Genomic DNA, 23,296 nt, shown 5'->3' on the forward strand with positions numbered 1-23,296 from the left:
AAAGAGGCACCCGTGAATGACACTGTTTTAGTTTGAGGAGAAGAGAGAATACAGTACAGAAGCATTAGGAGGCCTTCATTGAGTGAAAGACCTTTAAAGAGGAGAGAACAGGGATGCAACTAACAACTAGGAGGCAATCGTATAAAAAAAAACAAGAAAGGAGAGTGCCACAAGCCAACGTTAGACTTGAGTGCCTTCTCCATTCGCTCGAAAGGAAAGCACTGACTTGAACTACTTTGACCATTGTAAATTGTTAGATATATAGAAATATTGTAAACTACTGGATCGGGTATTACTTAGATGTGAATCTTGCAGACCTCATTAGTTGTGATATTGATCTTACGGAGGAACGAAATAAAAGAATCCCACTATCCCACCCTCTCCTCCCCTTGTCCCCCTTGCATTTTCAACTCCCCATGTTCCTCCCATCCTACCATCACCTGCCCCTCTTTCACCTCCATCTACCTTTCTGCCATCACCCCCCGCCCTCCCTCCCCCGCCCCTTTCACCTCTTCATCTCTACTTGCATCCTCTTCAACCAAGCCCACACCTCCTCCACCAAATCCCTCACTCTCCCCTTTACGGCTCTACCCCCTTCTACCACTCACCCTTCACCCAACCCCAATTTCCATGTTCTTGAAGAGGGTGAAATCCCTTACTCACCCTTTATTAGTGCTCTTGGCAGTGATGTCATTGTTGGCAACAAGGATTTGGCAATGGCGGTCATCAGCATATGGTGGTGGTGACAGTATTCAGTTGGTCAGTGCATAGCAATCTTTATGTGACTACAAAAGGCAATAGTCAGTTGATAGTTGTTGTCTATGTGGACGACATTATGTTTGGAGGACACTGTAAAGATGTGTGTAAGAGATTTGCAGAGAAGATGAAGTCAGAGTTTGAGATGTCTATACTTGGTGAGCTGACTTACTTTCTTGGCTTGCATGTGCATCAGAGGCAGGATGGCATTTTTATTTCCCAATTCAAATACACAAAGGAGTTGCTGAAAAAATTTGGAATGAATGATAGCAAACTAGTTGGAACGCATTAGCAGTTGGATGAGTCTTCAGGAGTTGACCAAACTATGTATTGATCAATGGTAGGAGGGTTACTCTATCTTATAGCATCCAGGCCAGATATTCTGCAGGCTGCAGATTGCAGGCAGTGTGTTTAGTTGCTCGATTTCAGACTGACCCAAAGGAAGCTCACTTGATGGTTATGAAGAGGATCTTGAGATACTTACAGGGCACGGTTGACTATAGACTCTGGTACCCAAAGTTTGATAGTTTCACATTGATAGCATTTTCAAATGCTGATTGGGCAGGATCCATTGATGATAGAAAGAGCACAAGTGGTGGTGCTTTCTATCTTGGTTCAAACTTGGTTGCATGGCATAGCAAGAAGCAGGATTCAGTGTTCTTATCTACTACGGAAGCTAAATACATTGTAGCGGCAGCATGTTGTACACAGGTGCTATGGATGAAAAGACAAGTGACTGATTTCAGAAATGTGATAGATGTGCCAGTCTCTATAATGTGTGACAATGTGAGTGCCATTAACATCTCCAAGAACCCAATTCAACACTCTAGAATGAAGCACATCGACATCCGTTATCATTTTTTGAAGGACAAAGTGACTGAGCAAGCCATTCTGTTAGAGTTTGTGCCCACAACTGACCAAATTGCTGACATTTTTACGAAGGCTCTTCCCAAACAGACATTTGAGAAGTTGAGAGAGAAGCTGGGTGTTGTTGTGCCTAGCAGTTTGTAGCAGACCTCTGTATAGGGGGAGTAGCGTTTCTTCAGGAAGCATGTATTTGGTGGCAGTCCCTTTGTACTTGTCGTCAAAGGGGGAGAAGAGCAGTGCGGCGTTGGTCTGTTCATTGTGTTACCAACAATTCCAAAGGGGGAGTTTGTTAGTGCTCTTGGCAGTGTTGTCATTGTTGGCAACAAGGATTTGGCAGTGGCAGTCATCAACATATGGTTGTGGTGACAGTATTCAGTTGGTTAGTAGGGTGTATCCCCACTATAGGCACAATGGTTCGTGGGCAGCACCCTCGATGGTCTCGCGGGGGTTCAGGAGCGGTTGTCCCAAGGTAAATTTTTGGCTTGCGTTTTTTGCTTCTTTCTCATTGGTCTGAAGGGCATCTCTTGTAAATATATAAACATTCTCTTGGGAGGACCAAAAATGCATCTCTGGAGCCCTAGAGAAAAAGGAAATCAAGGAGAAGTCGTCTTCTACCATTTTGGCATGATTCAAGAGCATAGGCGCAAAGGAAATCGACAGAAAACATCAGTTTGGTTGTTGGTGATGGATTCGAGTACTTGATACGTTCTATTGAAGATCTCACAACATTCGTTTGGAGTTGGGAGTTTGCCTTTGAGAAGGTAAACGTGTTCACAAACCATTGTCTCTGTGTTTTAGGTTTATCTCTTTGTTTTTGAATGTATTGGGCAGAACCTAGATTGTAATTTGTTATGGGTTGGGTTTGTGATTGAAATCTGTTTATTGGGTTGATTGATTGTAAGACTGAGGTCATTTTGTATTGGGGATTGAAGTCCTTGCCCTCACTGAGGTGAGAGGATGAAGCAGGGTAAGGGGTATCCTGGTCGTAGGGGCAGCTAATTGCATTAGTGTTGAGTATTAGGCATAGATGAAACCCCAAGGGGTATTGCTCCGTAATTGTGTGTACCACGTATGTCGTGTATCTTTGTCTATTGCTATTTGTTGGAGACTAATCCCTGTTTTATAGAGTGGGTTTACACTCTTGGTAGACCTAGCCACATTCTAGTGGTGCGAGGTGAGACTGTAAACGACTGTGTGGTTTGCAGAAGAAGTAAAAATTAAGGGAACTGATTCACTGCCTCCCTTTCAGTTCAATCCGGTATTCACACCCTTTAAAATTGACGTCAACAGGTTTTGGTTCGTTGAACTCTACTAAAGCCTCTCTTCTGTACTCCCCCTACCGCCGCTCCCTACTACCAACTTTTTCTTGACGATCACTTACACCAAACCGCCTCTAATCACTACCCCTGAAACCATGGTCCTCCATCACCTTCACAAATTGTCTCTGACACCTACCCCCTCCCCTTTTACATAATCGATACCCTGCCTCTTGGAATCCCCTCTTTTATAGAGCCCCATCAACCCACCCTAATTCCTACACCCAACTCTACCTTGTCTACACTTGTACCCACAATCCAACCTGTACCCACAATTCTACCAAAACCCACCTCCACTCAATGGGTGAACCTACACCCTAATTCTCTCCGTTATTCCTCTGGGTTTATTTTCAATCAACCCACTTCCATCACCATAAATTACAATCCACCCTTTTAAACCACTCCCACCAAACTTCTCAGCCCACCTCCTTTTCTTCGTCATCCAATAGTTCCAATTCTAGGGTTCCAAAATGAAGGTTAAGGTTTTCCTATAAACCGCTCTCTTTCAAATTGGACAATAAAAAAGACAAATCATTCATCATTCCCGACCTACCGAACTCTCTTACCTTGGAAGAGCTAATCGATAGGCCACAAAAATCTCTAATGAAGCAAATAAAAATCACCCGGAAACGGCAGCATCCCAAAAGTTCTCCTTGATCCTCTAAAAGGGGGGAAATCTAAGAAAAAGATAGGTCAATTTGATGATGAAAAAGACCCGATGGAACTTGGACTCTTTCATAAACTCTCCAAAACCCCATGCATCTTCTCTGATCAGATGAAGAGTTGGGTTTGTGAACTTAAAACAGAGGTTGCGCACCATTATTCTTCAAAAAAAAAAAAAAAAAACCGACATGTTTGTAGCAGTCAAGATCATTGACAAGGAGCTGAGCACAGGGATCCACCCGATCATTCTCCAGTAAATTCTTGCAAGTTAAATTTCAGTCCTTTTGCTTTCTTTCTAGTCTTTATTACTATTTTCCTAGTTGTTTCCTTCTTATTTGTTAATTTTTCTAAAAGGTATCATCTTTGTCTGCTCTCCCTTCCCTTTCACCATGTACATTTTTAGCTAGATTAAATGTAAGGGAAGTTAGGTCCAAAACTACTAGAAATGTTTTATCTTCTCACCTTACCAATTTCAACCTAACTATATATTTTTTTTGTATGTGAAACAAAACTTATTGCTCCTGATTTCTCTACCCTCCCGCACTGCTACAAACACCTTGTCATTCTCGAATTATTGAAAGTACTGGAAATAAGGGTTCAACAAGGGTTTATAGTTACTAGGCCGCAATGCTAATTCCATTTTGAACACCATCATCGAGGATCGTTTTATTATAGTCTCCATTCTCAACTCAAACCAACTAGGGTTTTGGTATCTCATTTGCATCTACCCCGCCAAAACTTTGCGAGTGGTCCAATTTTTAGACTAACCTCTCTACCTTCATATCCTCCCTATCCCGTCCTTTCATAATCATTGGTGATTTTAATGAATTACTTGATCCGAATGATAAACATGGGGGGGAAATCTTCATACCATCTTAGTAAGATAAATACCTTTTTAACCTTAAATCTAACTTCTCCCTTGATGAAACTATACCCTTAGGATCTTGGTACACATGGAACAACAAAAGAAAAACCCCTTCCTCAATTCTGGAACACCTTGACCGATGTTTAGGTTTCCCACATTGGTTTTCTCTGTGGCCTAATTCCATACTTTCTACACTCCCATCCTTGTGATCTGACCACACACCTCTCCTACTCAACACTTCTCCTCCCTTAACTTCTTTTAAAACGCTATTTCAATTCCAAGCCATTTGGACCAAGCACCTTGACTTCTCTAACTTCTTCCAAAATCAATGGCTCAATATCATTCACGGGAACTTCCTCATACAATTAAATGGCATCACCACGTCCCTCACTAAATGGAACAAAAATGTCTCTGGTTCCCTACTTGCCCTCAAAACCTTCCTTTTTTATCATCTCAAACACCTAGAATCGCTTGAGCCAATGGAGGAAACCATCTCTAACATTCTCTTGTATGAGATAAAGCTCTCCCTTCTCCTTAAAGCTGAAGAACTCTTTGGCTTTAAAAATCGATAAACCTATATGTTAATGATGGTGATAGGAATACGGAATTTTACAACTTTATTGCAAAATGTGATCTCTAAACTAGAAGTATTCTATGCCTTATTGACCATTCAGGGAATAAAATCTTCGATTTCCCTACCATTGCATCGAGTTTTGTCTCCCACTTTTAGGAGATTTTGACCACTACAAATCCTCTTGACCCACTCTTTATGGAAACTCTTTTCCACCCAATAATCTCACCCTCCGTTCTCACCCATTTCAAATCTGTTGTTTTCAACCTTGGATCTTTCAAAGCCCCAGGTATTGATGATTTTATCGCATTATTTTATCAACGTAATTGGGAAACCCTCAAAACTGATATCTCACTCTTTATGGCTGATTTTTTCTCTCTTCTCTCTCCTTCCCCTCAGGGATCAATTACACCCTCATCACTCTCATACCCAAAAAAACAATGCCTCATGAATGGAAGATTTCCAGTCAATCAACCTTTGTAATGTTTCTTATAAAATAATTGTTAAATTGCTTACCAACAGACTCAAACCATTTTGGACTCTTATATTGTTATACCCGTCCCCAAAATAGGCCTTAATTGAATTTTTATGATAAGTGCTACTTCAACAACTGTCAACTCTGGAAACATATGGGTTGTGGAAGTGGTTTTCAAATGATTGATGGTAAGTAATTAGATGGTGTAATTTTAACCTTCAAGGGTATGGTATAAAATCACCATTTTATAGTGTATAAACCCTATTAAGCACCCTTAAAAGTGGGGAGAGGCACTGTTGAGTTTTCAACTGGAATAGGGCTGGAATTGGTCAATCGGCCAATCACCACGGGCTGATCTAGATCAATCGGCCCCTTTAGCTACCTGGTCCTGCTCTCCAAAAATTGGGACTGTTGCTTGTGGGGCCAAGTGTCCCACAATAAACTCTCTCCCCGCGTGTCCCATCATGCTGTGCTATCCTTGTACGACTACACATCCAGTATGGAGTCAAGGTGGTGGGCCCATGTAGTCAAACTGAGAAAATAATGAGTTTGATCAAGTTTGGGCACACAGGCAAACAGGCCTCAATGGCCCTTGCCTATATAAGGAAATGAGTCTCTAGAGCTCATTATTTTCACACCAAAATCGTGGGAATGAGAGAAACAAAGGAAAAGAAGGATAAGAAGAAGAAGAAGGAGCTCGGATTGCCGATGTTGCTGTCCAAACGCGAGTCCAGGTAGAAACTTTAATTCCCACCTCTTTCCCTTTATTTTTTAAGGTTTTACAAACCTAGGGTTTAGGGTTTTTATCGGGTTTCCATTGAAACCTAGTGTTTGGCAAGGAGATCAACTAGAGTGTGGTTGTGTGAGGGTTTTGCACCCTCTTGCGTACTCCCAATTCCATTCCTAATCAATTTCGGTATGGTTTGGGTGAAAACTGCCCAAACCCTAGCTTTTAGGTTTTGATCGAAGATTTAATCGTATCTCCAATTTCACCTTGTGAAATACAGTGCAACTAAGCTCTATGCGTAGGCAGAGTGATCCCCTATAATCTCTATGAAGTGGAAATAACCTCGGTGAAGTATTAGATGACATCTGAGCTGAAGAATAGCTCCCGGACCACCCACCTGTCGATGGCTGGTGATCCACCGGTTGATGACTACATCAACAGGTGGGAAAAATCTAGAAAACCAGAGCTTTTGCCAAGCCACCAGTTGATCATGGGCTTAGCACCGGTCGAAACTTTGTACTCTGCCCTTCTGGGAAATCTTCGGACACTCGTCCAATATTGGATCTAACATTTTGTAAACATGATTATGTCAAACTTAGTACATTGGTGAGGCGTATTTGGGATTTGATTGAGCATCAACTCTGGTTGTATTCCTCAAGTCTTTGAGACAAGGTGAGTAGGTGTGGTTGACTTCTTTTGCGAAGTTTTTCTTTATTTGCTTTGTGTATGCCCATTCACACTATGCTTGTTTATATCCTATGAATGAGATGTATGTATAGAGTTGGAAATAGGATCCGGTGTGACCGAAGTGGATTCCAGTACCGGGATCGCCATACTTATGTTGCATTCATGTTGCATTAGACTTCTTTATGTAAACGGGATGTGGTGTGGCCGATGGTTGAGCCGATATCATATTTTTCATGATTAAAATATGTGTATGTGTATGTTAGAGGTAGGGGTGTCAATTCCAAGCTCGGCCCGACAAACCCGACCGAGCCCGCCCGACTAAAGCCTGGCCCGGCCCATTAACTAAACATGTCGGGCTTAAGCTCGACATGTTTAGTAATCTGGCGGTCCCGGTGTGGGGTTCTAGCCCGTCGGGCGCCCGATCGGACCGACCAAATCCAGGCCCGACCGAGCCTAGCCCAACCCTTTAGGTTGTAAAATTTGCTATGGGCTTGGACCCTGTTTCAAACAGTGAGCAATGAATATCTTATAATAAAGCAATAAACAATACAAATGATAAATCTGCCCCTACTCATCTTATCTAACCATTAGACATGACATAACATATGGCACCATGACATGACACCTGTGGTATGACAATTTTACCCCTTATTTCTAATAGTAGGAAAGAACAAAAGGAAGAAGATATAGAGCTAAGCCAACTTTCAGCAATATTGTTAGATTGACACTGGAAAACAACTGTGAATAGTTGATTCTTAGAGGCTACATGTATCTTCCCCACCCTCTAAAAGGAAGAAAAGTAATGCCCCTTGGTTTCCTGAATTGGTGTTCAATGGCAGGTTCCATTTTAATGTGTGCCTCATAGTCTCACACGGTTTGTATATATGAGGATCCACATGGTGAAGAGAGACAAAGAAGGACAAAAAAGATAGTGTGTATCAGAACAAACAATGTATAATCCATCTTTTTCCCTTCATTCTTATCAATATGGTGTCTTAATCATTGTCTTAAAGATCAATCTATTTTTGTTACTAGTATGGGCAATAAAAACTATCATTAAAAAAAATGTCTCAAGGAATGCTGCTTTCCTCTTATGCTAAAATTAGAAATTTAACTTTAAAGTTTTTAAAATTGAACAATTAATTAATAAAAAAAAGTTAGATTTTGAATTGGATTTCCACCTATAAGGAAGGAAGATTAGATAAGTTTGACTGGGTGGGTTGTAAAATAAAATATGCAGTTTAGTAGGTTGCACCGTTTAAAGCCCGTTTATATTTAAACAGGTCCATAGCCCGGTTCTACACCGTTTAAGGCACGATTAAGTTACCTGATTATATCCCGAAACCCGACCTAGCCCGATCGAACCAGGCCCGAATACTTAAACGGGCGGTCATGGTTGGGCTAGGCCTGATTGAACCCGACTGAGCTTGGCCGGTTGACACCCCTAGTTAGAGGAGACTGTATGGTAAAGTGGCCGAAGAAGTGCTGGCACTTTCATTTTGTTCTTTGATATACATGTATGTATGCGACACCTATCATACTAGATGCATATAAACACGAACTGTCATGGTGCGCGCATTTGCATATACAGTGCTAGTATGTTGTTTATCCATGGTATGGGGCTCAGATTTATTACATACTTGCATAGCATCATATTAGAATCTATCATGCATTGATACGTAGATTGAATGGTGGTTAGGATGATTACCAAGTGCTACATCCCTTACAAACATGGGGTACGGTGTTGGATAACCAATAGATTGGTTATCAAGGGGGTTTGCTGGGTGACCGAGAGGAACCTGAGTGGTACCAAGACCAGCAGGCTTTCAACCTCAACCAAGGCTATCACTGGGAGATGAAGCACTTACCGGTTCAGGGGATACCACCTGTGTTATAGTATCATGTTTACCAGAGACTTAGACAATTATTATTAGGTGGTTAATAATCAAATGAACTCACTGCACCGCATCATGAACTATGTCTATGCTTGAATGCCCCCATCCCTCATTGAGCTTAGTGACGCTCACTCCACGTGGATATTTTTTTTTAGATGTTGTTGTAAGTGGTTTGGCAGTGGCTTGTGATGATGTTCCCTCCTCTGAGGTGGAAGAGTGGTGAACTCCTAGGTCTGACGATCACGAGTCCAACTGTGCCTATGACGAGTGAGTCTGTAGTGACTACTATCTGATGTAATAAACTTACATTATATGTCCTGATAACTTTTGATGCTTTTGATAATTCTGAATAATCTTGTTATTGTAATATCATAACACTTAGATATCCCTATTTTGAGAATCATTAAGATATTGTAATTAAGTCTTCCGTTGATTCTGTTATATGTGATTCTCAATAGTGACTATGACGTTAAGATACTATGTTAGAGATCCCTGGAAGGTTGTGTAGGATGCTTGATGAGCACATTTATGTGTGAAATCTTAGGGCATAAAGCATACATTTTACCACATTGGACAGAGTTACTTGGTGCTTTCATGTGCGTTTCAGGTTTTTGGGCTATTTATTGTAATTCTGGACTATCGGAGGCTACATCTCCAATTTTACATGTAAAGCTGCCCAATATTTTTGTATGGCTATAAAGAGGACTAAATTTAGAGCAGGTTGGACGTGATGAAACACAACTATGCGTTCGTTTAGGCCTCAATGCAGTGAATTATTCTTTTTAGCCCAATAAATGATAATGGGCCAGAAATGAGCCGCAATGCAAGCCCGGGCCAGTTTGAATTTTTTGGAGATTTATATTTGGCATCGAGGAAGGTGATTATGATCAAGGGTTGAGATCCTCTCAAGCATTTACCTCTTTTTACATTGTTTGTACAATTGGAGGAGAGAGAAAAACCAAATGGGACCCACACCTGTTCACATGTGACCAAGGGTAGGATGGGAATAATTCTCACTGAAGCGACCAAGGACAAAGGAGGAATTTCATATCTAAATTAGAAGTTTAGTGGGCTGCAAGCAAGGATCGGCCAAGATGAGAGAAATAGTAGGAGAGATAGGAGGAAGAAGAGATTAAAGAAAAAAAAGAAAAGAAAAAAAGAGATAATCTCTCTCCCTCTTCCTAACTTCTTCTTCTGTATCTCCCACTCACGACTCTTTCCCCTCTTTCCTAACTTCTTCTCTCTCTCCCCTATTTTATCTCTCTTTCACTTTTTATTTATATTTTATTTGTTTTTTTTCTATTATCTTTTTTCTCTCTTATCCCATCACAAGCCCACGATTCCCATCTCTCTCTCCCACTTCCTCTTAAACTCACTCTCCCTATCTCCTCTTACCCATCTCCCATTCACGACTCTCACTCCCCCTTTCCTAACTTATTCTTTTCTCTCTCTCTCCCCTTCTCTAATTAGATTTTTACATTCTCTCTATCTCTTTTCTCTTATCTTTTATTTATTTATTTATTTTTCCCCACCTTATCTCCTCTCCACGATTTTTAGAGGGAGAGAAGCCCCAAATTTGTTAGAAGCCTCCCTCCCCCTCTTCTCCCCTTTCCCCTATAAATACCCCTTCTTTTCTTGTAAAATAATTGATTCAATTAGTGAAATTTTCTTTTCTTTTCCTATTTTTGGCTTTAGTTCTTAGTTTTGATTTCATAAATTAGTTCTTTCAAGTTCTTAGTTTGCCTTCATAAGATTAGTTTAATGGTTGTAATTTTTGATTTCATAAATTAGTTCCTTCAAGTTCTTAGTTTTGCTTTCATAAGAGTAGTTTAATGGTTGTAGTAGGTTTAGTTTATGCTTCAATGTCTTCAATATGATTGTAATAGTTTTAGTTTTAAGCTTCCTAGTTTAAGCTCCTATGTTGATGACAAGACTTGGAGATTTAGAGGAGGAAGTCATGGTAAGTTCATGCAAGTATTCATTCAAGGTTCTTCAATTAATCTAGTTCAAGCACATCTAGGTTTGCATTCTCTAAACTCTCAATCTCATTCTCTCCTTCTCCCTATATTTCTTTTATTTCTCTTATTGGTTACTTTGTTTATGTGGTTATTTTGTTTATGTGGATGTGGATATGTGACTGCATTTTTATTACTTCCAACTTGCGTTAGTATAGGATTTTATTTTTAACTACTCTCAATTTGCGTTAGTTTGATAGGTTAGATGTCCATGTATTAGGACGCCAACTTAATCCCGTAGATGCGTAATTTGTTAGATCCATTAATTTAATTACCCTTAATTTAATTAATTTGGTTCACTTCGCATTATTTTTAAGATTAGTTAAATAGAGTGGCGTATATCTCCTCGTGTTCGACCCGTAGCTACGATTGACCCGTACGCTTGCGGTTTTATTTTAACTCAAATAAGTTTTTGGCGCTATTGCCGGGGAGATTATAGTCCATTTTATTTTTTTGATTTTTAAGTAGTTCGAAGTGCTTTAGTTTATTAATTTTTCTTCTTTTTCTGAATTTTTTTTTTTTTTTGAAAACCTCTTCTTATTTCTCTTCTGTTTCAAATAGTGTGCACCCAATCTAAAGTCCTTCATATGCCCAAACCCAGCCAATCTTGCTGCCCCTTGATTCGTTGGGTGGTTTGGATTGGCATGTGACTTATCTTTGGGGGTGATCACTCTTGATAATAGGAAAGCAACATAGTGAGAGCGTTGAAAACATAAACGTATAGTAGTCCTCCACCCTACATCAGAATCCATTTGGAGTCGCCCGTAGGTGGCTCGTGAAGACTATATGGGTTCCCTTGGTGTCAACATATATGGTACCCTTACAGCTTTGGAACCATTGTTTTGATTTTTGAGGGATAGATGCACTATCTACCTTGGGCTCCCTCTTGTTTTTAGTACTTCTTTTTCCTTAAGTTTTTTATTTGTTTATTTATTTTTTCTTTAATTTTTCAAAGGAGACCGACCTCATATCTGTTTAGGTGGCTAAGGTGTGGACTCGTGATTCAAGTAACCGTCTTATTAGAAGACCACCTTTTCCATCACCTCTGACCCCACCTTTGACCATGGGTGACCAACAACCTAAGACTCTTAAGGATAGGTTTTACCCTACTAGGGCTGCACAACCTTCTTGCATCAACTTACCACCTGTTACAGGAAACAATTATAAACTCAAAACCAACTTCATTAGCATGCTACCCCACTTCCATGGGATGGCTAATGAAGATGCATATCTTTTCCTTAGGGAATTTTAGGAGGTCTGTGGTCTAATTAAGGTCCAAAATTTGACTGATGATGCAGTTAGGCTTAGGTTTATACCCTTTGCCCTGAAAGACCAGGCCAAGAAGTAACTTTATGGATTGCCAACAGACTCCATTAATACATGGGATGAGTTCACCATTGTCTTTTTGAGAAAATTCTTCCCTCTTCACAAGACCAATAAGCTTAAGAGTGACATCCTCCAGTTTAGGAAGAAACCACATGAGTCCTTTTCTAAATTCATGGAAAGATTCAAGGACCTCCTCTTAGAATGTCCTCACCATGGTTTCGACTTGTGGCAGCTATGCCAAATTATTTATGAGGGTATTGGTTATCAGACCAAGCAACTTGTAGAGTCCACGTGTCCTGCAGGCTTTACTTCTTTTTTTGAGAAAAATGATGCATGAACATTCTTAACCAACTTAACTGATAAAACTAGGGAATGAGAATCTTTCCAAGAGGCTGAAAGGACCACTAAGGGTATCTCATTGAGGGTACAACAGCAAAGGAGGCCAAACTTGACAGCCTCATAAAAAGGTTAAAGTCCATAGTTCTCAAAGGGTCTATACCGATTAACCAGGTCAACCAAGTGACAATATGTAGTTGGTGCCAAACACCTGAACATATTTTAGAGGAATGCCCCAACACCTTGGTGGGTAATTCTAGCACTGAGAATGTAAGTGCTCTCTACCAAAATAACCCATATAGCAATACTTATAATCTAGGATGGAGAAATCACCAAAATTTTTCCTGGAATCAAGGGAACCAAGCAGGCCCATCCAACTTTAACCATCAAGGCCAGCTTGGTGTCCAAAGGCCCAACTATGCACTACAAAGCCAAGGAATGTCTCCTAACCCCTTTCCCCCTCGTCCTCATCTAGGACCTTCTGTGAATTCTGCTAGGCCTCCTCTCATTGCACCTTACCAGCAACCCTCAGGGTTTACCATTATAGGAGAAGCACCAAGAAGAGGTGAGATTGAGAAAAGAATGGCTATTATGGAGAAGCAACTCACCCAGCTTGTCACAATTTTGCATGAGAGGGAAACAGAAAAATTATCAAGCCAACCTGAGCCAAACCCTAGGCATCAGGTTCATATTCAGTAAGGTACCCAAGCTCCTCCACTCAATTCGGTACAAGGCCAATAGCTTCAAGGGCCCTCCAGCCAGGTTAATGTTGTCTATGCTTTAAGGAGTGGCTGTGAGTATCAACAGGCTAGTATATCTCAATATTTACCATATCATACTCCTGTTGACTCTCCCCCTTCTGAAGAGGCCATTGAAGTGCCTACTGCTCCTGGTTCGTCTGATGAACCTGAAGAGATTCCAGATGATTTGGTTGAGGAAACCAAAGATGATTCTGTTGAGAAAGAGAAAAGGACCACCCTTGAGAGAGTTTACATCTCACCTGCCCCATTCCCAAATAGGTTGGTTAGCAAGAAGTCTCCTTCTGTGGAGAAAATTTTGGATGTTTTTTAACAGGTTCAGGTAAATATCCCCTTGTTGGATGTCATTGCCCAGATCCCCGCTTATGCTAAAGTCCTCAAAGACTTATGCACCCAAAAGCGGACCACCAATGTGCCCAAAAAAGCATTTTTGGCTGCTAACATCAGTTCTCTCATCTCACAGCCAGTAGCAGCCAAGCATAAGGATCCTGGTGGCCCCACCATCTCTTGCACTATAGGCAATACCACTATTGATCATGCCTTATTGGACCTTGGTGCAAGTGTGAACCTTTTACCCTTTCATGTCTACCAACAATTAGGATTGAGAGAGCTGAAATCGACCAAAATTATTCTTCAACTTACAGATCGATCGATTAAAGTTCCTAAGGGAATGATTGAGGATGTTCTGTTGAAGGTTGGGGAATTTATTTTTTCTGTGGATTTTATTATTTTAGATACCCAACCTACTGCCAACTTGAAGGACCAAATCCCTATCATCTTGGGTAGACCATTCCTAGCTACCAGTAATGCTTTAATCAATTGCAGGAATGGTCACATGAAATTATCTTTTGGGAATACTTCTGTTGACTTCAATGTGTTTAGGTTGGGCAAGCAGCTTGATATGGATGAAGAAGTGCATATGCTTCAGGGATTTCCCGATGATGTTGACACTTTCTTTGATATTGATTTTGATTCGGGATTTCAGGAGTGTATGCAAGAATTGGAGGGTGTTGATGATATCCCCTTATTTGAGGTCTAGAACATCCAACCACCTTTGGAGTCCCTTGGACCCCTATCCACCTCCATTCCCAAACCCTCTATTGTTGAGCCCTCCACATTAGAGTTGAAGGCATTACCCTCCAACCTCAAGTATGCCTTCCTAGGATATGATCATACTCTCCCTGTTATTATTGCTTTTGGTTTGACTTCAATTTAGGAAGAAGAGTTGATTAAGCTTTTCAATGACCATAAGGAAGCCATAGGTTGGACCATGTCTGACATCAAAGGTATTAACCCCTCCATTGTTCAACATCATATCCATCTGATGGAGAGTTCCAAACCTTCTAGGGAATCCCAAAGGAGGGCTAATCCTATGATGAAATAGACAATCAAGAAAGAGATCTCAAAGTGCTTGGATCATGGCATCATTTATCATATTTTTGATAGCCAATGGGTGAGTCCTGTGCAGATTGTGCCTAAGAAAGGTGGAGTCACTGTAGTTGAGAATGCCAATAATGAGTTGATTCTAACCCGTATTCAAACGGGATGGAGAGTGTGCATTGATTACAGGAAATTGAATGCGGTAACATGGAAGGACCACTTTCCCTTGTCTTTTATTGATCAGATGTTAGAGAGACTAGCTGGCCATGAATATTATTGTTTTCTTGATGGATATGTAGGTTACAACCAAATCCCTATTGCTCTAGAGGACCAATACAAGACCACATTCACATGCCCTTATGGAACTTTTGCTTACCGGCGTATGCTTTTTGGGCTTTGTAATGCCCCTGCTACATTCCAAAGGTGCATGATGAGTATCTTTTTTGATATGGTAGAGCACTTCCTAGAGGTGTTTATGAAAGATTTTTCTATTCACGGCTCTACCTTTTTTAATTACTTGCATCATTTCTCTTTAGTTCTTAAAAGATGCATAGAAAAGAACTTGGTCCTGAATTGGGAGAAGTGTCACTTTATGGTGAAATAAGGCATAGTTCTTGGTCACATTGTATCTACAGAAGGGATCAAGGTTGATAGATCTAAGGTGGACCTTATTGCCAATTTACCACCACCTAAGAGTGTGAAGGACATTAGATCTTTTCTTGGCCATGCAGGTTTTTATAGAAATATTCATCAAGGATTTTAGCCAGATAGCTAGACCTCTCACCTCTCTTTTGGCAAAGGACTGTCCATTTGATTTCTCTCCTGAGTGTCATGAGAGTTTTGAGCAATTGAAAAGAGCATTGACCTCAGCCCCCATTATGCAAGCTCCAAAATGGACAATGCCATTTGAGCTTATGTGTGATGCCTCTGATTTTGCTATAGGAGTTGTTCTTGGGCAAAGAATCAACAAATTGCCCCATGTGATTTATTATGCAAGTAGGACTCTTAATGATGCACAACTTAATTATACCACCACTGAGAAAGAATTTTTAGCTATTGTGTTTGCTTTGGAGAAGTTTAGGCCCTACTTGGTTGGATCACATATGATTGTTTATACTGACCATGCAGCTATCAAATATCTTGTGCAGAAGAAAGATGCCAAGGCTCGTCTCATTAGGTGGGTCTTTTATTGCAAGAATTTGATCTTGAAATTAGGGATAAGAAATGATGTAAAAATTTGGTTGCAGACCATTTATCCTGGCTGTCTAATTCTTTGACTGTCGATTCTCCAGTCAACAAGAATTTTCCTAATGAGTATCTAATGGCAGTGTCTAGTGAACCCTCGTTTGCTGACATTGTTAATTATCTGGTTACGGGTGTGACACCTGTACATTGGTGGATCCTTATCTTTTTAAGACTTGCCCGGATCACGTAATTCGGAGAAATGTTCTTGATCATGAGCAACTATTTATCTTATCTTTTTGCCATGATCAGACTTGTGGAGGCCACTTTGGGCCTAATAAGACTGCGATCAAAGTTTTACAGTGTGGATTTTATTGACCTAATCTGTTTAAAGACGCTTTTACTTATTGCAAGGCATGTTCTTCATGCCAATCCTTAGGACGTATCACTAAGAGAAATATGATGCCCCTCAATCCAATTTTGGTGGTTGAGGTGTTTGATGTATGGGGTATTGATTTCATGGGGCCCTTTCCCTAACTCTTTTGGTAACCTGTACATATTACTTATTGTGGACTATGCGTCCAAATGGATTGAGGCTATTACTTGTAAGACCAATGATCACAAGGTGGTTGTGAAATTTCTGAAGGAGAACATCTTCTCCCATTTTGGTAATCCCCGTGCTATCATTTGGGATCGGGGCAAGCATTTTTGTAACCGGCCCTTTGAGGCCCTCATGAGAAAGTATGGTGTCATCCATAAGTTGGCCACACCCTACCATCCCCAAACCAGTGGCCAGGTTGAGGTTTCAAATCGACAGATAAAGCAAATTCTTGAGAAAACCATCAACCCGAATCGTAAGGATTGGTCTAACCGGTAGGTAGATGCGTTGTGGGCCCATAGGACAGCATTCAAGATCGATCTTGGTCAATCTCTGTACCTTCTGGTGTATGGAAAGACATGTCACTTACCGGTAGAGATTGAGCACAAGGCTTTTTGGGTTATCAAGAAGCTTAACTTTGACCTACCTACTGCAGGTGCCCATAGGAAACTCCAACTATCTGAGTTGAAAGAGATTAGGAATGAGGCATATGAGAATGTCTGGAGTTACAAGGTAAAAACTAAGGCTTTCCATGATAGGCACATTTTGAGAAAATCTTTTGAGGTAGACTAGAAAGTTTTGTTATACAATTCTCGGTTGCACATTTTTTCAGGTAAGTTACGCTCTAGATGGGATGGCCCCTATATAGTTCTGACTGTCTATCCTCATGGGGCTGTTGAAGTCCTCAATCCAAGTACAGGAGCTACTTTCAAGGTAAATGGCCAACGTTTGAAGCCATTCATAGAGATGCTTACTCTAGTTGAAGAAGAGGTCATGGATCTCCATGAGCCTCTTTACCTTGACCACTAATATCCTGGTATGTATCCCCTCCCTTGTCCTTATTCTTTCTTTTATGCATGCATTGAGGACACTGCATGAATTAAGTGTGTGTGTGGGGGGAGGGGTGTGTTGGGCTTAATTGCTAAATTTTGTGAATTTTGATTGTGGCGATGGTTTGGTTATGTGCATAAGTCTCTTCGATTTGCAAAGCGAGAGAAAGAGGGAATTAGGTGCCCTAGCATGAGAAATAATACAAAAATCCCTTTTCAAGGACGGTAGTTGGTAGGTATTCGATGATGGAGATTGAGTTTGAAAATATGAGTGCTACTTCATTTGATAGTTGGATTCCTCTATGTGTTTATGGACCCCTTTGATCTTTTGGTTAGTAGTTGAGACCAATTTATTTATGCTAAGGAATGAAAGTGAATGAAAAAAAAAAAAAAAAAAAAAAAAAAGAGAAAAAGAAAGGAAAGTGGAATTCCTTGGGACTAGACCGGGCACTGTGCCTCATGAAGCAGGGTGACTTGATCGAAATTCCTTGGAAGGAAACTCAAAAAAAAAAAAAAAACTCTTGCATCAATGTCTAAAAGTCTTATGGATATATGCAAAAAGCAAAGCTACCAAGTATTTGGGTGTCTGGTGTATGCTCCACCATACCATTCAAAGAACAATAGTGGAGTAGAAATAGAGTTTATGGTTGAAGAACTGATTTTGCCTTAATGCCTGAAAAAGACAGTATGATAAAAAATACTCAATGCCTAAGTCTTTGGTTCCATCGATGCTTTAGGGGGTTTACTTGAAGGTGAGTAGTACAAAGAAAATATGAGGAGATCCCTTGACCTTGATGCATGCTTGTTACTTGAATATATGTGGGGTGATAAAATTCAAGTGTGGGGGAATCTTTGGCTCCTTGATCCTTAGCTGAGTATTTCTTTGAGATTGTGTGCATTATCTTATTTATCCCATGAGAAAAAATTTACATCATTCTTTTTGTTTTATTGAATTTTGGGTGTATATTCACTGCAAACACCCACGAGACACAACTCGTCCACTAGGAGTAACCTAGGGGTTTAAAGGCTTGTTGCACATGCTAAGTGCAACCATGATTCTTACGAAAGTGAGTTAGGATTTTTTGCATTCTAGGTTAGTTTTTTATTTTTATTTACTTGAGGACAAGTAACGTTCAAGTGTGGGGGAATCTGATGAGCACATTTATGTGTGAAAATCTTAGGGCATAAAGCATACATTTTACCACATTGGACAGAGTTACTTGGTGCTTTCATGTGCGTTTCAGGTTTTTGGGCTATTTATTGCTATTCTGGACTATCGGAGGCTACATCTCCAATTTTATATGTAAAGCTGTCCAATATTTTTGCATGGCTATAAAGAGGACTAAATTTGGAGCAGGTTGGACGTGATGGAACGCAAGTACGCATTCGTTTAGGCCTCAATACAGTGAATTATTCTTTTCAACCCAAGAAATGATAATGGGCCAGAAATGAGCCGAAACGTAAGCCCGAGCCAGTTTGAATTTTTTGGAGATTTATATTTGGCATCGAGGAAGGTGATTATGATCAAGGGTTGAGATCCTCTCAAACATTTACCTCTTTTTGCATTGTTTGTTCAATTGGAGGAGAGAGAAAAGCAAAATGGGACCCACACCTGTTCACATGTGACCAAGGGTAGGATGGGGATAATTCTCACTAAAGCTACCAAGGACAAAGGAGGAATTTCATATCTAAATTAAAAGTTTAGTGGGCTGCAAGCAAGGATCGGCCAAGACGGGAGAAATATTAGGAGAGATAAGAGGAAAAAGAGATTAAAGAAAAAAAAAGAAAAAAAGAGATAATCTCGCTCCCTCTTTCCTAACTTCTTCTTCTCTATCTCCCACTCACGACTCTTTCCCCTCTTTCCTAACTTCTTCTTCTCTCTCTCCCCTATTTTATCTCTCTTTCACTTTTTATTTATATTTTATTTGTTTTTTTTTTCTATTATCTTTTTTCTCTCTTATCCCATCACAAGCCCACGATTCCCATCTCTCTCTCCCACTTCCTCTTAAACTCTCTCTCCCTATCTCCTCTTACCCATCTCCCACTCACGACTCTCACTCCCCCTTTCCTAACTTATTCTTTTCTCTCTCTCCCCCCTTCTCTAATTAGATTTTTACATTCTCTCTATCTCTCTTCTCTTATCTTTTATTTTATTTTTTATTTTTTTTCCCACCTTATCTCCTCTCCACGATTTTTAGAGGGAGAGAAGCCCCAAATTCGTTGGAAGCCTCCCTCCCCCTCTTCTCCCCTTTCCCCTATAAATACCCCCTCTTTTCTTGTAAAATAATTGATTCAATTAGTGAAATTTTCTTTTTTTTTCCTATTTTTGGCTTTAGTTCTTAGTTTTGATTTCATAAATTAGTTCTTTCAAGTTCTTAGTTTGCCTTCATAAGATTAGTTTAATGGTTGTAATATTTGATTTCATAAATTAGTTCCTTCAAGTTCTTAGTTTTGCTTTCATAAGAGTAGTTTAATGGTTGTAGTAGGTTTAGTTTATGCTTCAATGTCTTCAATATGATTGTAATAGTCTTAGTTTTAAGCTTCCTAGTCTAAGCTCCTATGTTGATGACAAGACTTGGAGATTTAGAGGAGGAAGTCATGGTAAGTTCATGCAAGTATTCATTCAAGGTTCTTCAATTAATCCGGTTCAAGCCCATCTAGGTTTGCATTCTCTAAACTCTCCATCTCATTCTCTCATTCTCCTTATATTTCTTTTATTTCTCTTATGGGTTACTTTGTTTATGTGGTTATTTTGTTTATGTGGCTGTGGATATGTGGCTACATTTTTATTACTTTCAACTTACGTTAGTATAGGATTTTATTTTTAACTACTCTCAATTTGCGTTAGTTTGATAGGTTATATGTTCATGTGTTAGGACGCCAACTTAATCCCGTAGATGCGTAATTTGTTAGATCCGTTAATTTAATTATCCTTAATTTAGTAATTTAATTAATTTGGTTCACTTTGCATTATTTTTAAGATTATTTAAATAGAGTGGCGCATATCTCCTCGTGTTCGACCCGTAGCTACGATTGACCCGTACGCTTGCGGTTTTATTTTAACTCAAGCAATGCTGGTAAGCATCCTAGTCGTATTCCCAATGCTTTTGGGATTTGGGGTGTGACATATATCTCCCTTTTTCAAACAGCTTTTATGAAAGGCAATTTTTTTAACAACATTATTATTGACCAAGAAATCTTTAAGTTCTTGAGGAACAAGAGAAAAAAATAAAATTGGCTTCCTAGCCATCAAAATTGACATGTCCAAGGCTTTTGATAGAATGGAATGGGGGTTTATATGAGTAATTTTTGAATTTCTTTGTTTGTAAACATTTTGCATGCACCTTCTCTATTAAACTTTGTGGTAGTTGTTTCAATTCCTTCGACCTTTCCAGAGGCATCAGGCAAGAACACCCGCACCACTAAACATTGATTTTGCTAAAAGTAGTATCTACTTCAGCAAGAACACCCCCACCACTAGAAAAACCATTCTTTATATTTTTGGCATCCAAGAAATGGACCCCTCTCCAAATATTTAGGCTCTCCCCTCTTCCCTCTTCGATCTAAAAAACAGTGCCTCAATCACATCATTTCCCGTGTTAAAAATAAATTATCTGATTGAAAATGCAATCTCCTCTTTCGAGCTGGCAGATCCATCCTTGTCAAATCTGTCCTCAATTCCATTCCATCCTATCTTATGTCTTGTTTTCCTTTCCCCAAATCTATTTGTGCCCGACTGGACTTCATCAATGCCGACCTCTGGAAATTAAGGGAAAAAAGAATAAAAAAAAACAAAAAAGAATCAACCTTATCTCTTGGTCTTCAATTTGCTCCCCAAAACACTCTGAAGGGCTTGGTTGGTCTTAGATCACCTCTTATTCATAATAGAGCCTTTCTCTTCAAACTCGGTTGGCGCCTTCTTAATTCACACAACCTTCTTTGGGCTAAAATTTTCAACACCAAATATTTCCCTTCCCATTCTCTCCTCAATCACAATTTAAACCTCCAACTGGCTCTTGGGTTTGGAATGGAGTTCATTCCATGCTCCTTGACCTTTCCAACTTAAGCTGCTGGAAAGTAGGTGATGGTAAATCAATAAACATTTGGCACTCTACTTGGATCCCATCATTTCATAACTTTAAAATCCCTAACACCATTCAACCACATCCTCTCCTTTCACTTGGTTGAAGACCTCATCATCAATAAACATTGGAATCGTCCTCTTATTGGATGGTAGTTTTGACATAGAATCCAAGCAAAGTGGTTGGGTTGCAATAACCCTTTATAGTCACTGCTTTACTTCTACATACATGGACTTTGGATGTGCAGGTTCAACATAAGAAACAGAAGCTAGAGGTGTTGTTGCGTCAAGAAATCGCTCAGCGGTCCTTTGAGTGCCCTAACCTGCAAAAGACCCTGGGGTGACAAAGGAGAACCGGTGTGGTTCCAAACTAGGGCTCTCCGATGCCTAAGTTAGATCTCTCTGAGCAAATAGATGACTAGTAGTATTCAATATGAGTTCAGATGTCCCCTATGGGGTTGTGTACCTTGCCTTTTATAGCCGTGTATGGAGGGGTGGAGAGTCCCAGTTGATGTAGAGTGTTTACCGTGGGTGATAGAGTCCTTGAGTAGCAGGGCTCCTCCTTGATAGGTTGTCTTCCCATGAGACGTGGTATCATGGTAGACTTGGTAGTTGTCTTCCTGTAAGAAATAGTATCCATGATAGACTTGGCATCCTTGGTGGATAGACCTCATCTACGTGGTAGATGAGGTTCCTAGTAAATGAGTCCGTTTAGACTACGTGACTCGATAGGCGGTAGCCTAGAGTCCTTGGTGATGCGATCCGTGTCTTGTTGATGGCGGTGAAGACTGTCATGTTGGAGGGAGACTGTGCCCGAGGGATGACGTGTCTAGGGAAGCTATGCCCGGGGATGACGTGTTCGGGGAAGCCATGCCCAGGGATGACATGTTCGGAGAAGGGAACCGCGCCCAAGGGGGTTGGCGCCCAGGTCTGCGCCCCAAGGGGGTTGGCGCCCAAGGGTGGCCGACCCATGGGTGTTGGTGGATGGTGCTTCTCTGACTCTAGCTTGGCCCACTTTTCTGGGTCATGCCACATGGCGATCTCTGACTGGTTGGAGTGATTTTGGGTTTATCATTTGCCCCCAACTCTCTTGGAACGGAGTGCTCAAGAGAGTATACTCCATCTCCTTATATCAACTAGGGGGCTCCCTGCGAATAATTTCTTCTCTGAAGGTGTGCTTGTGAATAACTTGGTGAGGGAGAGGTTATAGGTTCAAACCCCTCCTTCTTCATCTTTTGTCTCTTTTTTCTTTTCTATTTCTCTTCTTCTCTCTCTTACTTTTCCACTTTTTGCTTTTCGCTTCTTCTACTTTTGCTTGGCTTTGAGTTTTGTCCCTATTCATTGTGCCCCCCATGTGCTTGTTCTTGGGTCACATAGGGAGTAGTGTCTTCCACTTGCTTGCTTGACTCTTCTAGCCTTGCCTCTGGACTTGGTTTGCTTCATGGCATGCATGGCTTGGTGTCTTTGGCTTTAGCCCATTTGTGCTACTTGTGGCTTGCACTTGCGTGCCATAGTTTACTTTGTGGCGTCCATCCTTGCTCGATCGATTTGTGCCTGTTGCGGTTTGAGTTCGTGTACGGTCATAGCACGTCTTGTGAGGGGTCCACGATCATGATCTGATCGGCGCCCGGGGGTGTGCTTGTTGACCCGCTCCCAGTGCATTCGGTCCTCGCCCAGTAGGTGGTCCACGCCTGGCCTACTGGCAATCCACGCCTAGTGCATTCGGTCCGCGCCCGTAGGCGGTCCGCGCCTAGTTCCTTAGGTCTGTGCCTACTGGTGATCCGCGCCTAGTGCATCCGGTCCGCGCCCGTAGGCGGTCCGCGCCTGGTCCCTTTAGTCTGCGCCTGGTCCCTTCGGTCTGTGCCTACTGGAGATCCGCGCCTGTAGGCGGTCTGTGCCCGTAGGCGTCCACGCCCGTCTTCTTGGTAGATTCATGCCCGTAGGCGATCCGCGCCCATGGGCGGTCCA

This window comes from Telopea speciosissima, chromosome 8 (genome assembly GCF_018873765.1).
Source record: "Telopea speciosissima isolate NSW1024214 ecotype Mountain lineage chromosome 8, Tspe_v1, whole genome shotgun sequence".
In the NCBI taxonomy this organism is placed as follows: Eukaryota; Viridiplantae; Streptophyta; class Magnoliopsida; order Proteales; family Proteaceae; genus Telopea; species Telopea speciosissima.